Consider the following 17,244-nt stretch of genomic DNA (forward strand, 5'->3'; position numbering starts at 1 on the left):
TAATTTTGTGATTCGCCCTCTTCTACATTCATCAGAGGCTCTCTTTCTGCCCGTTTTTTTGTCGTAGCCTTGACCTTCTGGGCAGCTGTAGCTTTTCCCTTTGGCGGCATTCTGAAATCACAGCACACTATTAGGGAGGATAAAATCTTACGCATGGCTCTATCGCACGATTGTCACGACCCAGCTAGGGGCCGCGACGGGTACCCGGGGCTACCCACCGAGCACCACTCACTCTACCACTCATCTTACTCACTTAAGGCCCTTTTTATCAACTTCATACACGAATTATGGGAAAAACATATTTTAGATAGAAATATAAATACTTTATATACATTTGCCTATCGGCCATCAAAATAATATATACATACAATAATATCTTGTGAGACCATCTAACCCACACTGCGTATCTATAAGCCTCTACTGACAGACTGTGTATATATATAGACGGAACAAGACTCCGTCGTGCCCAAAATATGTATATATACCAAAAGGAGAATCACAAGCACCTCCGAACAATGGAGTGCTCTCAATCAGCTGACAGCTACTATGGATCTGGATCAAGCTCACCTCCCTGTCTACCTGTGGGCATGAACACAGCGTCCAAAGAAAACGGACGTCAGTACAAATATTGTACTGAGTATGAGAGGCATAAACAATGAAGGAATACAACAATAATATAATGAGAACATCAATATGAAACATCTGGATCTGAATGACAATCATAGGAGAAGTAATGCATGTTGTCTTACTCATACTCATCATCATATCATATATGCATAATATGTAAGCTGCCCGTCCATAATGGAACGGTGTGATAATCAATAACAATAGCCCGCATCCAGGCCTCCCGCGTCTGGGGTACCATCTCATGCCGCCCACTAGTGGTGTCTGCCCAAGCCAAATGGTCATGGTGTATCCGTATAGCTGCCCGCCTTAGCGGTGACTGCCCGGCCAACTAGGCGCGGTGTAATATTATCATGACATGCTCATATTATTATAGTACATGCGTAAAACTCAAGATCAACTATACTTTATCGGGGTGACGTAAGGTCGTGATCCCCCGATTTCATTATGGAGCAATTATTGACATTCTGCCTCACCTTGAAGGAATTAGCAGATAAGGTGAGTGTGAGTAATCAATAACATCTTCATCATTATGGCATTTTAGTATTATATCTCTTATCTTATATAGACATTTATAGATATAGGCTTTTTAGCTTTCTTCGGAATACATGAACTCATGAAGAGGAAAGGAATTTATGCTATAGAATTCATGCCATTAGAAGGAAAGTACTAGCCTCACATACCTTTGTCGTTTAGCTAGGCTATCGTTCACTTAATCTCCTTCGATATCACGTCGCTACCTTCACAAGAGAATTCGAATTAGTATTAGTTAATTGACTATAAAAACGTGTCGTTATTTCTAGGGACAATTGGGCAGCGTTTCCTTTGTTTCTACTACTTTTCTCATGTCTCGTTTCAACTCCCAAACATTTACAACAGCACTTACAATATCGTATCAACAATCGTCATATATATACCTTAAGCAAAATCCACCATTTTCTCCAATTTCTCCACCTCTAGTGGTTTTAGCTCATCATCGTAATTTCGCATACTTCACACCTACTCCATGGTCTATACATCATTTATAACGTATTCATAATCATAGCACACCAACATTCATGATCCGACCTAGCTATCACCCAATTATGGCACTATTCACTCATTAATGGTCCATTTTCTATGTCTTGCTACAATTCAAGTGTCTTAGCTTTCCATACTTTAAACAACATGATAAAGTCATGAAACTTACCTTAGATGATGGTGGAATAAGTCTAGAGTGGAATTCCTTCCTCTTTCACCAAACCCTACTTCACCTCCTTTGAGATTTCTTGGTTTGGATGAACTTCACTTGAGTTTCATACACTTTGTTTCTTGGATTTAATGTTGTTGATCTTGATTTTCCTTTGATTCTCTTGGGTGAAGTGTTTTGGAGAATATTCTAGAGTGTTCTTGAATTGTGGAGATGAAAAATGAAATAAAATGAGGTTAGGGTCCCTTTTTAATACTCAAAATCTGATTTTTAATGAACAACAGTCGGGGTGTACAGTGGTCGTAAACCACAGTTTACGGACCGTATACTAGTTTACGGGCCGTATAACGTGGTTGTATTTAAGCATATCAAAAACAGAAAGGTTTGCTGAAGATCATGGCAGTTTACGACTTCAGTTTGCGAGCCGTATTTCGATTTACGGTCCGTATTCTGGGTCGTATTTTTCCATTTCAACATTTAACAAAAAGTCAAAATTTTTGAAATGTTGAAGGACGATGGCACTTTACGGTCCGTAAATCACTTTACGGGCCGTAAATCACTTTACGACCACTGGGCTGGAATAAAATTTCGCAACTTTCTTATTTCCAAAAATTCATAATTAGTCATTCCCTACTTAGTAAAACATCGCACACTCATACCCTTCATTGGTCTATTCATTGTAGGCTCGCGAAAAATTTCTGAGGTGTAACCGTGATAGCAATATTGGATTTTAAGTTGGAGAAGAAGAAATTGTAAAATTGGAGCAATTGAGCGTAGAAATTCCTCCGAGAAAAATTTGGTAAGATTTTCTTGTTTTATAGTATAATTGTATTAATAGTGTTGTAATGGAAGGATTAGAATTGGATTGGATGAAATTGGAAGTAAGAAATTGCATGAAATCGTTGTTATGCGAAATTGTGGGTTGAAAAGGATTAAGAAGGATTGTTGGGTTGTTGGAATTGTTATGGGATGAATTGTAAGAATTTTGTATGTATATCTCTATTGTTGGTATTTCTGTGATAACAGGAGAATAATTGAGAATTCGGGTTAAGCGAATATACAGGGAAAATGTTGCCCGATTTTCGTTAATTCCTTAACTAATGAAAAACCCTAATCGAGAAAGTATAAGTTAAAGAATAAGTTCTATAAGCGATGGGCTACGGATTTACGAACTAGAAAGTATAGTTACTAACGATAACGTTATTTTTATATTAAATAGGCTAGTTCTTGTGTCCACATTTCTTTCGTGTTTTTCTTCGTTTTTGCTTCGTTGTTAATTTCTTGGTTCAAGTCCGTTAGATTGAATTGAGTCGTCCGTCTTTCTTAGTCTAACAAGAATCTATTCCGACCAAGAGTAAAATTTGAACCCTTGTGACTAGTCGACATTAACAAGCACACAATCTTTGGCGGAAGCAATTTGTGAGGCAATTAAAGGTGCGCATACTTGAGCAATTGTGAGTTGGTTTTACTAATCTAACGTGTTTGCTCATTTTGTTGAGTATCTTGAATAGGTCCCATGGCTACGGAGGATGAAACACAAGTTCCCACCAGGGAACTCACACTAGTTGATGTGATGAGAGCATTGCAAGCCTTGAACGACAAAGTAGGGAGTATGGATGGTCGAATGGAAAACTTGAGAAGTAGGGTGGAAGTGTTTGAAGGAGGTAGTGAGGAGGTATCCTATTCACCCCGAGTGCAATACCAAGGAGGTACGAGGGGAGCTACTCAAAGCACTTCACTTACATTGTCAACCAGCATCTTCCACCGTCTATATAACCCCACTCCCCAAAACACACCTCAAAACACAACTCTCACCCCACCAAACAACATTCCTATAGGCCAACGGAACTGTCACACCCTAGCAATGGTAGGGTATGACGGGCACCCGACTCTCATCAGAGTCGAGCGAACCCTTAGACATTGCTCTATTAAAACCTGTCATTTCAAAAACTTTTAAGAACATAAAATTTTTTCCAAATAGAAATCATTATCTCTATAACGATTATGAGAACTTTCAATCAAATAAGTACTTTAAACTAATCTAAAATATATACTCTTTTAAAATCCATAAATGACTCAACTGACATCACTTTGTCGACATCTCGACAAACGTACCACAGGACACTGTCTGCAGAAGTCTCTAAGAAGTAAACTGAACATTATGTGTCAGGACAGATCCCTCACATACCCATAATCATACATATCTATACATGACTTAGGACAGCTCTAGAATGAGGTGGAGCTTGCCAAACCCAGCTGACGTCCAAGCATCCTAGCTATACACTTAACCTGCCAAACAATCTGGGGTTGCGGGCATGAACACAGCGTCCCCAGGCAAAAGGACGTCAGTACGGACAATGTACTGAGTATGTAAGGTGGTAACAAGTCATAATCATAATTTGACTTAGGAGAGAAGAAATCACAATCTAACTCAATACCTGCAGCCTTCGCTGGAAGAAACATAAATGTGCACACGAAGTCTCAAAATAATCTTTAAGTATATTATGAAATCCAACACATATGCCGCTTCCGAGATGTTAACAGAATGGTCCATTCAGACAGCCGCTTCCAGCTAGTATCACAATAGTCCCTTCGGACGGCCGCTTCCGGCTTAATAACGATGGCCCCTTCGGGCATCCGCTTCCGGCTTAATATCACCATCATATCAACACAAACTCAATCCACAAACATCAATTTCAATTCATATCATAAGTCACTAATAAATTCATCATAATCCAGTTATTAGCCTTAGTCTTTCATAAGAAGTTATTAAATTCGTATCTCACTAGACTTAGGAGGACATACTTTCAGGTTGGAGGGTAGAATTGTTATAAAATTCTTACTACTTATATTCTACTCAATTTCATCTTATTGCCTTACCCAAAGAATAAATGATCATATCAATACAAAGGGATGATACTATGGAATGTAGACATAAATCGTAAATGAAATAAAGTAGTAAAATCTCGCACCCCCTTCGGAGTGGTTTTGAAAATCAAACTTTATGTTTCCTTTAGTATAAAACTAATTTTCTCGAAATCATTAGTAAAACCATATACACAACTCAACTTGGCATCTTATGGGTGTTCCCTTCGGAACATAATAGGAGTACAATATCAATAAGCCATCACGAGGAACATATAGAATGAATAACAACAAGAATCATGCCAAAGGAAGGAAGGTTTGCCTTACATACCTTGTCGCTTACGTGATTAGCTTAACTTATGCGTCCAAACACTGGCCCATCCACAATCAAGGTAAAGGAAACCGTGGAAAACTTGAAAAAGGTTCATATACTTCTCTAAGCTTGTAATTAACTTCCGTAAATTCGGGCAGCATTTTCTCTGTAATCTTCGCTTCCCTCTAATTCCAATTCAATTTAACAACACAATCAGCAATAAATAACAACAACAACCATCTCATATAAGCCTCTTTAAATTCAAAGCATCAACTCCCAAAGATATACACCAAAACAGCCCAGTACACGCTTTGTATACGATATCTTCATACATTTTATTCTCCCAAATTCAAGAACCGCAACTTATCAACAACATCAACAACAATATCAACAATCATTTTATATCAATATCCAACTAATTCTATCCATTTAATCGTACCAAAACAGCCCCCAAGTCATTTGATATCCAAAAATTATAACCGAACTTTCAACGTTGTTTTCTCTATTCTAACCCGTCAAATCCATCAATTATCATGGTAAGAAAATCATTAACATCTTAAACATACCTTATATGAGCAGACACCACGAAACCAACATCCCCCAAGTTCAACTTTTAGCTTAAAACGACGACGACAACTCGTACTACACTTTATCCTTCACGAGCCTCGGGATTCGGGGCCTCGAACTTGATTGATTCTCCACTTTCTCTCTCTAACTCTCCTCTCTCCATCTCTAAAAGTTTGTGTACTGCTTGATGTGTAAATGAATGAATTTTTATTACTTTAGCCCTTATATATGGGTCTTGGGTCGGTTCCCACCGACCTTGAGTCGGGTTGGGCCGAGCCCACTGCCCAGCTTGACCTTTCTGTCTTAAAACGTCTATAAATTTTTATCCCTATGTCGTGTGAAGGCTCACAATATATGGTTGGAAAGGTATTTCAATTACCTACAACTTTTATTTTTGGAGGTTTCCCAAATTCCCAAATAATGATTGGGTTATGGCCTCTCAAAGTCAGATCACCCGAAAACGTAACTTAAAAACATATTTTTGGAGGGTTTACACTTGGATTTGGCTCAAGGGTCCTTCTTGAGAATTGATCAACTTCCCATGTACTATTCATATAACTTGTCATATACCCTTTATAAAATTCCAACATGTGGTCCCCACCTCAGCTTACGGTTACGAGGCTATATATCTTCTAACGTATCATTCTAATCATATTGTACGAATTCCAAATATCATACTCATGCTATCCTCATGATAATACAGTAGAATTCCATCCTTTATGCTTGTAGTATTTGCTCCTCCTTGAGCTCACATTAAGTCGTCTGCAACTTTAGTTACGCGAAATGTTTTGGGGCGTGACAGGAACAACCCACCCCCACAAGATCAAACTCCAAATGACCCACATCCAAATGATCCACTCCCAAATGATCCACATATTATTCTTGCAATGTTGGCATTGATAGTGAGTCCTTGTATGATTCTCTGCCTATTTATGATGATGATATTCATGCTTGGCTTTATTCAGTGATCCATTTCCCGATGAGAACGCTAGTGAGGAAAGTTATATTCATGCTAAGAGTATAGTATCATCCTTTAGTAGCCCTATGTCAATCGATAAGCTTGTCTTTGATGTTGTGAGTGATCTCGATGATAGCTATGTTGATGGTATTGCTTTGGTAGATACTTTTCTTGCTAAATTGTTTTCATGTGAAATCTCTTATGATGGTCAAAAGGCATATGTGTCCAATGGGGATTTTACAATTGAGTTTGAGCTGAGAGACACTTTCCTCTACTACTTGTTTGCTTATGATAATTGTCATTGTGGGATGATCCTTCCGGATCTCTCTAGTACTAATGAATTTGTAGTGGAGGCATGTTGTCTTCTTGTTGGATGTGTGTAGGTGACCCCTTAAATTTGAGGACATATTCCTTTCAAGATGGGGAGAATGATGCAATCCTAGTTGCCCCAAGATCACCTATGTGGAATCAAGTAAAGGAGCTCTAAACATCGCAAGGGTTGTACATGAAGATAGGTGCTCGTGAGCATGCATTAGCACCATACAAGGGATCCCAAGTGTGGAAGATTGCTTGGGAGGACAGAATGGAGAAGAGTGACGAAGATGGCTATGCATGTAAAGAGGCTAATACTTAAATGCAAGCCTTTTTCGAGTTTCATTTCCAAGAAACACTAACCAAACAAGGCCCTAACTTCATTAAGGGTATATTTGTAATAGCTAGCTTGTCTTCCTTATTTATTTCCAAGGAAGACCAACCATACAAGGCCCTTGCTTCATTAAGGGTATATTTGTAATAGCTAGCTTGTCTTCCTTATTAAGGGTACATTTCCCTAGGGTTAGACTATTTTGAATATTGATATTTGCTATTGTAAAACTCTTGAGAGTGAGAGCTTGTGAAGCCTTTGATTGTGTAATTATTGAGAGAAAAGGTTGCTTGGGATTCAAATCCCTTGAGGTCTTCCTAGAAATTTGGTGTTTCTTTTGTTCTTAATTTAGAGGTCTTAGTTTTCTATAACTTTGGTTGCTAAATTAGGTCTTATGTTGTGTCAAATTATCTATCCTTTTCTTTTCTTGAGTTTTTATTCTATTTTCGTTCTTAATCTTGCATCACCTCATCTCCATGAGCTCAATCAATTCATTCCAAGTAGGGATATCGAAATTTTATCGTTGAGCCCTATCTCGCTTCTTGGATTCCCACCACGTCTATGCATATCCCTGAAATTGGGTGAGGGCATACCTTGCTTTCAACGCTTCCGACACATTGTTGGTGAGGAATATCCTCTCACCTTGCAACTTTCATTGAAGGAACTCTTCCGGGTCACTACTCCCTTTGAACTTGGGAAGTGTCACCTTGATGGTATTCAAGCTCTGCTCATTATGCCCCCCCCCCCCCCCAGCATCATGACCTTGCCATCTCCCTCGGTCTTCATGACCTTGAAATCTAGCCTCATGGCCTTGAAACCTAGCAAAGCCACCTTGCCTTCCTCTACCTATATTGTTCATCTCCCCATGTTTTCCTCCTTGACGCGTTATATCCCACCACCTCTCTTGTGGCATCTCCTCAACCTCCTTTTCAAACAACGAATTTAAAAATTGGTTTTGGAAGGGATCTTGTTGTTGGTTTTGGTGTCACGACCCTAATTACCGATCATGCGGCACCTACCTTATTATCACTAGTAGGCGAACCCTTACCTGTTAACCCATTAATCACTAGACAATTTCAACTTCTTTAATCATTTATACTCTAACGATCAATAAATAAGTAAAAGAATAAATAGCCTGACCAAGTCATAAATAATAATTAATACTAGATGGCCCATACCCGTCCACAGGACGGGCAAATGCTCGATTCATTGTTTGCAACCTCCAGCTACAAAATGACTTGAAAGGTTCAAGACGGAAAAATATTTGTATACTCATTTCAAGCGTATTGTCAAAACCAATTACATGTACGACATAATAACAATTCATACTACTACCATGAGTGTTGCAGTAATTCTAAATTTCAAGGGCAAATTTCGAAGCTCCAGTATAAGACATCATCTTTCTCTGAGCTTTGGTAGATAATCTTTCACCCTGCCTCACCACTCTGACCTTTTCCGATTTTAAGAAACATAAGGTTGGAGAAAATATATGAGCCTCTATTAAGGAAGATATCAAAAGACCGATAGTGAAAATGTAAGCCTTCGCAATATGCCTTGCCCAAGGAAAACTTGGCTACCTAAATCACATTTCATTAACACAACTATAGTGAATGAACGTTATCCCTCAATAGCAGATGCTAATTTAGTATTATCCACTCTCTTCTTGCTCTCCAGCTATACCATTAATTAGAATATCTTTGAATTTCGTAAATTATAATTTAAGCCAACTGGCCAAACATTCTGAAATAGTAGAAATGAGGACACCTGTCAACATCCGGCAGGCCGAAGCTGGCTATTAAGGGTCAAGAACTATGCATGTCTTTTTCATGAGCATAAGACCACGATAACAAACCCCTGCACGTTAGGGAGGATTATTCAACAGGTTAACACTTAGGTTTATGCCAATAGATAATATTATACATTAAAAGAAAAAAGATGACATAAAACATGAAAAACCTTCTCTAAATAGTTTGTGAAGAATATCCAAGTAGTCGTTCAAAGTAGTCGTTCAAAGGATAATCAAGATAAGCAAATGGAATGCATTTATGTGTATTGTATCCTCTAATCTGTCATAATACGTCCCTTTTGTCTTCCCACCACCTCTCGGGCTCGTGGTTTGTTTCCCATGTTTATCATACATAGTTGACACTTGGAAAGGATCAAATAATAGTTAATGCTTTACATGGACACATCCAAAGAAACATGAAAATTTCACATCAAAAATAAACCTGCACAATTATTTTAGTACATATCTTTCAACCTCTTTCAGGTAATTTCCTTGAAACAACAAATCTTAAATCCCCTTAATCCTTAATTCCCCCCAAACAAGAAGAATCAAATCAGTCTCCGCCGAAAGCTAATATTGACATGACACAAGCACCGCGCTATTGGTACACTTTAGGTAGCAAAACTGATGAATACAGTAGATCAGTAGGCATAGTTGAAGGATAGAAAGTTAACCTTCCTACAATGCAACAGAATTTGTCTTCAACATTGAAGTTTCAAATCAACACGGAAATTCACAAGCAAACTATTAACAATCTTTAAGGTCTACATCAATTCAAACTTGTATTGTACCTACATATTTGATTGGGAATAGTCAAGTTGGAAATCATTGTTTTGTTTCATGAAATCCAGAGAGTCTATAGGCCATCGTTTTTGTAACGCAATTATATATTATTGACATATATAACTTTCTTAGTACTATTTAAAGAAGAAAATGAATGCAAACTGGCTTTACCTTAACTACTGTTCCTTCTGCTGCTCGCATCTCCAGAATATGATTTTTAATTGTATTTACCTCATCCACTCTTACTCCTGTTTGTATCTTCTGCATAGAAAAGGTTCAAAACCTTAAAATGCATGCAATTTCTATCATATCCTTCAGATAGAGTTGTATAAGAATCACCATTATGGAGAAAACAAACTTTTCCCGTATCTCAAAGTCTCTTTCAGTTTGAGAGCTCTAAAGAGTTCTTAGGATTCTCCATTATTTTCACAACTCAGGTATTATGCAGTAACAAAAGAGATACGGAAACAAAAATTTCAGTAAAATAAAACCAAAGGCAAAAGGAGAAAACAGCGTTCCAAGAGTTTGGACTAAAGCGAAAACCTTTGATTTTTGTTGAACATTGTGCATTTTGCGGAGTCCTTTTGGATCTCTTCCTTTTACCTTCCTGGAGGCATATTTATGAAGACCTGAAATGTTTTAGGAAAAGAAACAATTACTCCATCCCTAAAAAGGCGAGCATGTTTGATTTTTCAATACTTAAGGTAAATTAAAATAAGATATTTCTAAAAATATTGAAGACTGAAAATCCTCTCCTAATCTTATATATTTTATTGTCCAACAAACACAACCATGCAACACATTATTTGCTCAAGTTGATTTTAGACTATCCATTCAGTTCATGGTTGGTGTAATTATGCTGGACGAATACACTTATCAACCTGTGTATAATTCACAACACTTGAGGGTTTCTTGCAAAACAATAAAATATTTAGCAATTGGGGTGCTGGTAGTGATATATATATTTACGATGTACTTGCTAATAACAAACTGCAATTCACAGATAGAAGTATCCGTCTAAATCCTAGAGAAACCCACACAGCATGACAACATGAGAAACTTGTTATAAATTATAATACCTTTAAACATCACTTTTATAATCAAAGATAAAATTGAATAGTTCGGAGCAGTGGCTCCAAGTAAAGTTACAACATTGATTGTATGCATATTTACGATCCACTGTAAGATAGATGACATAAAGACAGAAATAAAGAATGATCCAAGACAGTAAGGTCCGTGTATTGCAAAGTAGCTTCTTATGAACATGAAAAAAGGAAAATTTATGTTGTATTCCAATGCTAAAACTCCAGATTTTATTGGACGGACCATTATCCACATCATCTTCAAACTCAAATATATCCAATTGATAAGCAGTAGTTGAACCAGCATAATGGAAAAGATATGAGACAGGCTTGCTCTAGAATTACTGCAAGTTTCAAAAACTCACCACAAATCACATTTCTAAACTTTCAAAATATTTTTTGTTGCCTCTTGGTATCACATCACCCCATTGAAGAGTTGTATTAGCTTATTCATGGCTACAAAAATGGGACAACGAAGCTATATTTATGTACAATATGTTAACCAAGTTATCCTATAATCAAATACAGCTTAAAACAAAGACTGTCTTTCATGTTTAGCACTTCTCCTCCTTCATAAATTCCATCTCAGCAATCTGCAAACAAGTAAAGTAGCAATTCTGGTATTATAGTACATCTCTATATGACATTATTATACCAAACACACTCAAGAATCTACTACATAAATGATATGGTCACAATGTATTTTAGAAAATTGTCCTTCAAAGTATATACATATAGTGTTTTGAAGGGAATGGAGCGTTTAGAGAACCATTCAAGAAAGCATCCAATATATTTTATCTACAGTTCATGAAACATCTGCAACAACCAAATCCTAATATAACAGTTGCTAAGCCATGATACATAATAATCAGTAATTCAGTTTATAGAAGAGTCATAAAATATCAGTCTAAGTTATTTTTCCAGTATATTCACTTCTTCCACAAAAGAGTCTACTGAGCAATAACCATTCCACGTTTTAATTACAGCATAAAAATATACCAACTATCTCATCTAGAAAACATCGCTGTAAGTCGTTATTAGATGTAATCAAATTTTAGAACTATGATTATAACCTTATAATTGTCTTATAATTCTCGACTTAATACTACCTATATGTGATCCATCATTAGATCATTAGTCCTCATGTTCTTTTAACATCTTCGAAATTTACCCACTTTTTCTCTAATTCCACTTATTATGGCTCAGGGAGCAATTAAGCTCCTTCGTTTTCAAAGTACCATATGAGTTGTAAAGTACTATATTTTCACCAACTGACCAAATCAATAATTTACAAACTTGATATAGCTTACTTTAGATTATTACTTCAGTAATCTACCAGAATCTTCTACACGGTCAATGTAAGTGAAGAGGAAGAGGATCTGAGTAGAGAGCTATAGAATTTGATAAAGGGCCATATGTCCATGGGAATAGTTTATAAATGTCTTTATATTGTTCTCATGGCAGAGGTCCTTGAGCGCATATATCAGTTTTCAAGAACCATTTATCTTGATTTTTTTTTTATTGGTAAATAGTATGAATGGTTGGTATTCCATAATCTCTTTAGTACAATGTATTATATAGCTTCTCAGATAGCCTATGTTCAAGCTCCCACATTTTAGCTTAAAGAGAAGTGGATGTACAGATGAAGTACATAATCTAAATACATTTCACACAAAAGAATTGAATTACCATCTAGAGATTGTTAGTGGACCGGCTCAAACTGCAACTGCTGTGATAGAGAGGAAATCAGAAATCTTGTTGGGGTAGAAATCCGGTTGTATAGAGATTTTGGGATCTTGAGGCATCGATAAAGACGTCACACCTAGAACACAATTAAAAGATAGTATTGGATGACAGACTTGTAGCATATGACTAATTAGAGAACATATTTTCCTTTTGATACCTGAAAGAACAAGAAGAGTTTTGGAGCCACCACTTTGTCCAAACAGTATATCCGTATCCAGTCTGTCACCGACCATGCATATTTTGAAGCTCTGGATCTTAAACCTATTGTCATAACTTTAAAGAAGATTAGAATCTTTGGTACTGGTTTGTGCTCAGAAATTTAAAAACTTGTAACACGTCACCCCTAAATCCTATGATCCTATTCTGCCCTCCTCACTCACCCCATTACATCAAAACTACCAACCTATTTGAATTAAGAGAGTGAATTCTCCGATATATAATACTTTTAGATGGACAAACTAATTTTAATGAATGTCCCGAAATGGAGGCTTCAGTTGATAAATCTAACATTTCAACTTCAATCACTGGGGTGTAAATGTATGTGAATCCTAATTCATTTACATCTGAATAGAAATGATAATAAATAACCCCTATATATACAAGGGAAAAGTCAAATAAAAAGGACACGAATGGGTAAATGATCAACTAAATACTAAAGAACTCTCGATATGGTGATAGTTTTTCCCATTAATCACTTATCAAAAATACAACAAACACCAAACCCGACAAATCCCCAATACCTTGTGATGGATCCCGATTGCAAATTTTGGCACATTGTGAACTATGAAGCATGATGGAATTTGTCACTGACATTTTTGTTGTTGTTGGTTGAAGACCTGTAACTGACATAGCAATGTAACTATTGCCAAAGCAAACTCAAGAAAACAACGATTTTGAAATGCTTAATTATTAATGCATTTAACATAACAGGACAATTGTAATAGTACTCTCCCACATATCTTTACCCTATTTGCCCTGCACATTAGTATAGAATATGTGATTGGCAATTCTTAAAAGAAGAAATACCTTTATAGAGGTTAGATTGATGCGAAGAGTATATGCAATCAGTTCAAAATCGAAACACCAACAAACTTTGAAGTCTTCACCACTACTAAAATAGACTAACTTTGGGCGTAATACATGAATTAAATCAAGCAGAGGATGGGCAAGGGTGAAACTCACCTGAGAATAACCCATCAAAATCTTCACACAAAAATTAATCTTGAATCTTCCAAAGCACCCACACATGAAGAACCCAGTTGAAACAATCAATCTTTACCAAAGAGTCGACCTTCATAGAGGTGTTTAGCAGTTACTTCTGTGTGGTTGACTGGTTGTAAAGTTTTTAAGGGAATTTAAAATTATCCTAAAAAACGCACAATCAGTAGAGTCGACTTGGAATTCTGATTTAGAATTTTGGAAGAAAACCTTGTAAAACTAAGAAGAAGAGCAAATAAATGGAAGAGGATGAACAGTGGGCTTTTGGTTTCCCAAAAGATGGCTCAATATAAGGGAAGAGAAGGATATCATTTTGCCCGTAAAACAGTCAATATTAACGGGAAGACCCTTCGTCGTACCCTCGACCCACGCTTATTACTGTCCTGCAATAGTCATGCGTAGACTTGAGTTTAATCCCAGAAGAGGTGAGCTTTCATCCAAACCCCATGAATAAATGGGTCATATATAAAATTTACATATAGCTCGCTAGCCTCAAGATTCTTCTAAAATGAGGCACATATTTCATACACACATGCACACCTGGTAGATATGAAAATGCAATTATCCAACAGCAATCTAGATTTATATCGTGAAACACTTCCAATCTCAAGAGTAGATGGAGTAGATACTCTGCTGCACTTTCTTACAGTACTTAGTTAAAGACAACGGTTACTAATCAAAAGGTTTCAAAGCTACTTGCGAGATCATTTACTCTATCAGTAGTGCATAGGTGAATTTAGTATCTCATCTCAATGAAATTTGGTGTGGTGGTGCTCGCAAGAAGCATTTTGCTGTTGAAATTTGGGAAGGCCAAAGGCACATACAAAGGCCACTTGAAATATCACTAAAACCAGTAACAAATTGAAAACTATCACAGGCAAAAAATTAGGTCTGAGAACTAATGATCAAAATATTACTCACACCACAATCCAACCTCTACAATTGACCAGAAAGTTAATAAATATAGAGGGTTGATATGTAGCTCTACTTAAATATGAACTAGACAGAAAGTTACTTACCACTACAGACATGCATAATTTATGTTGATAAATGAAAATTGCGTACTTCAGTATGTAAAATTGTCTTGTCTACTTCAATTTGTCTTTCACCTATACCCTTGACCCAAATTGAGTCCACATACGGGTTGGCCGTGGTAATTAGTATTCCATTTGCTGGTGGTCATACTACCTTCTTCCTTCTTTAGAGTAAATTGTTTAAACGTTCCGTTGTTTAAAACATGAAGAACGTGGAAAAAATTATTATGTCAGTTCATTTTCTCCCATTCGCTGTAGGTACAAGAGTTACCTGATATTGAACAAACCATCAAGAAATGCATAAAACAATAAAAGAAGCACCAGAAATACACGAACAATATAAGCCCCTAGCATTGTTGTTTCTTCCTATATTACCAACTGCTTTTCGATCAGTCTACCTGTATAGTAAAGCTGCTAGGAATTTAAAAATTTTAAAAACTACACGGTGTTCCATTACAATTTATTAAAATATAGGAGGATATATGCATTAAAAGAGGCCTTTGTAAGATTGGAAAAGTAAAGCAGCAAAAACCAAAGACCGATGAACCAAATTGAACACAAACTATAACGATTTCACGAATATCAAGTCAAAAACCCTATATTTAAACTACCAAAAACAAATTTAGATGTTTGTAAATGTCGGGAAAATTTGTTTACCTATCCATAAAAAAGGTTCGAAGATGTGCTCTAGGAATCGACATTCTTTGAAGTTAATTAAAAAAAAAAGGCTAAAGAGGGAACCTACATCAGCAAGATCCAAGAGAAAGCTCTGCTCTATGGCGATGGAATCTACGGAGAGGAAGAAGAACTTGTTGATGGGTAAGGTAGGGGAATGGACAGAGTGAAAGCCAATTGTCCCACATTAGTAAAAACGTTGATGCACGTGTCATTAAGTAGATTAAAGGGCTTTCCAAAAGGAGCATATTAGAATCAGCCCTCACCTCTGATTTATTTACGTATATGCCCTTCGTCGTACCTAAGCATTCAATTATTAATTGCGGAAGTCTTAACTATTACACTCCCAAAATTTGAAAGTCATCGAACAAGGACTCTAACCAATAACGTCTGAAGAATAAAATATATCTCAAATATAATAACAAATAATGTCTGGAATGAAAGTAGACATCTGGAAAGAGAGATCTTCAGGTGGCATGGCATGGATAGAAGCTCATCCTCGGATCCGATCAAGCTAACTAGCTTCAAGCTAGATATGTGGTCTGGATGAAATCTCTGGAACACAATCTGCACTCAAAAAGGGTGCAACAAGGTAGTATCAGTACAAGCACTATGTACCGGTAAGCATCATAGGCCGACTAAGATTAGTTCACTCATATAAGTATAAAATCAACAAGATAAATAGATAGGCACTTAATACTCAAATCCAAGTCACAGAATATCCCATAACAGAGTCACGGCCTAAGATGAAGCTTCTAAACCACAAGTCTGTCAAGTTTCAATAATCTCACCTGATAATCACAAGTCCAAGTTCCGTCCCTAGGTAGAGTCACTAATCCACAATTTAAATCAGTCAATGGTCATATTTATATCACAATAGGCATTCAACATCCATACCAAAATCAGAACCAAACGAGCATATCATAATGCAGAATAAAATGTAATGATGTACAATGCAAAATATGATGAAGTGCATGCAATGCACTGGCCAAATACACACTGTACACACATGCTCACTGGTGTCATTGCCCAGAAGTCATGACTTGCAGGGGATCCATAGTGTCCATGTACCACTCGTTCCGGATCCACTCCTCGGACCCGGGTACCTCTCATTCCGGAATCATTCCTCGGACCCGAGTACTTCTCGTTCCAAAATGAACCTCGGACCACGAGCTCACAACTAGGCCACATCCTCACCCCAGTCAAATGTGCCTTTTCATACACACACACACAAATATATATATATATATATATATATATGTTGTCACATCACTCTTTAATGATTAATTTATCAAGTACCATGTATCAAATAGTATCACAAGTTCAACAAGAAGATTATATTAACTTCTTCACTAATTTCACATGATAATGTATGTCTTCACGTATTCCAATTCATTAGTATGTATGGACTGTGAACAATTAGCAATATCAATATCAAGCACAAGGCATCATGCCACAAGTCTTTCATGAATCGTTACCGGACCATTTCCATCATGTATAAGTGTATGAATCCATAAATGAGTGTAAACATGGTAAATCAATGCAAACCCATAAGGCAACAGTGAAGGTACAAGACACAAGCCACAAGTCATATCAAGACTTAGATCAACTCAACCATGAAATGGATCATGCAAACCGTCTCACCCAACATAAGAGTCTATGTCCCTCCTTACTTTACATATAGCAAGTACGCCTCACAACTAAGTCTTGTATCACCAAGATGCTCCATTTTTCTATATATTATCAACAGTAAATCCTACA

At 36.8% G+C, this 17,244-nt stretch overlaps 1 long non-coding RNA gene across 21 annotated transcripts; it reads right to left on the reverse strand.

Annotated features, from left to right (window-relative positions):
• Window positions 1-308: 308 nt before the first annotated feature.
• On the reverse strand, window positions 309-15,700 carry LOC132636056 (uncharacterized). Of its 21 annotated transcripts, XR_009580936.1 has the most exons (12): window positions 13,739-15,459; window positions 13,297-13,392; window positions 12,714-12,817; window positions 12,500-12,632; window positions 11,176-11,403; window positions 10,272-10,357; window positions 9,900-9,989; window positions 8,924-9,013; window positions 5,010-5,176; window positions 4,252-4,460; window positions 4,002-4,114; window positions 309-579 (listed from the first exon to the last, which is right to left on the reverse strand). It is a non-coding gene; the product is annotated as an uncharacterized LOC132636056 (long non-coding RNA). The 21 variants fall into 21 exon arrangements; XR_009580935.1 differs by lacking the exons at window positions 309-579; window positions 5,010-5,176 and having other exon boundaries at window positions 3,949-4,114; XR_009580940.1 differs by lacking the exons at window positions 309-579; window positions 4,002-4,114; window positions 4,252-4,460; window positions 5,010-5,176 and adding exons at window positions 8,369-8,736; window positions 9,116-9,623.
• Between the last annotated feature and the right edge of the window lie 1,544 nt (window positions 15,701-17,244).

Source organism: Lycium barbarum, chromosome 4 (genome assembly GCF_019175385.1).
Source record: "Lycium barbarum isolate Lr01 chromosome 4, ASM1917538v2, whole genome shotgun sequence".
Classification (NCBI taxonomy): Eukaryota; Viridiplantae; Streptophyta; class Magnoliopsida; order Solanales; family Solanaceae; genus Lycium; species Lycium barbarum.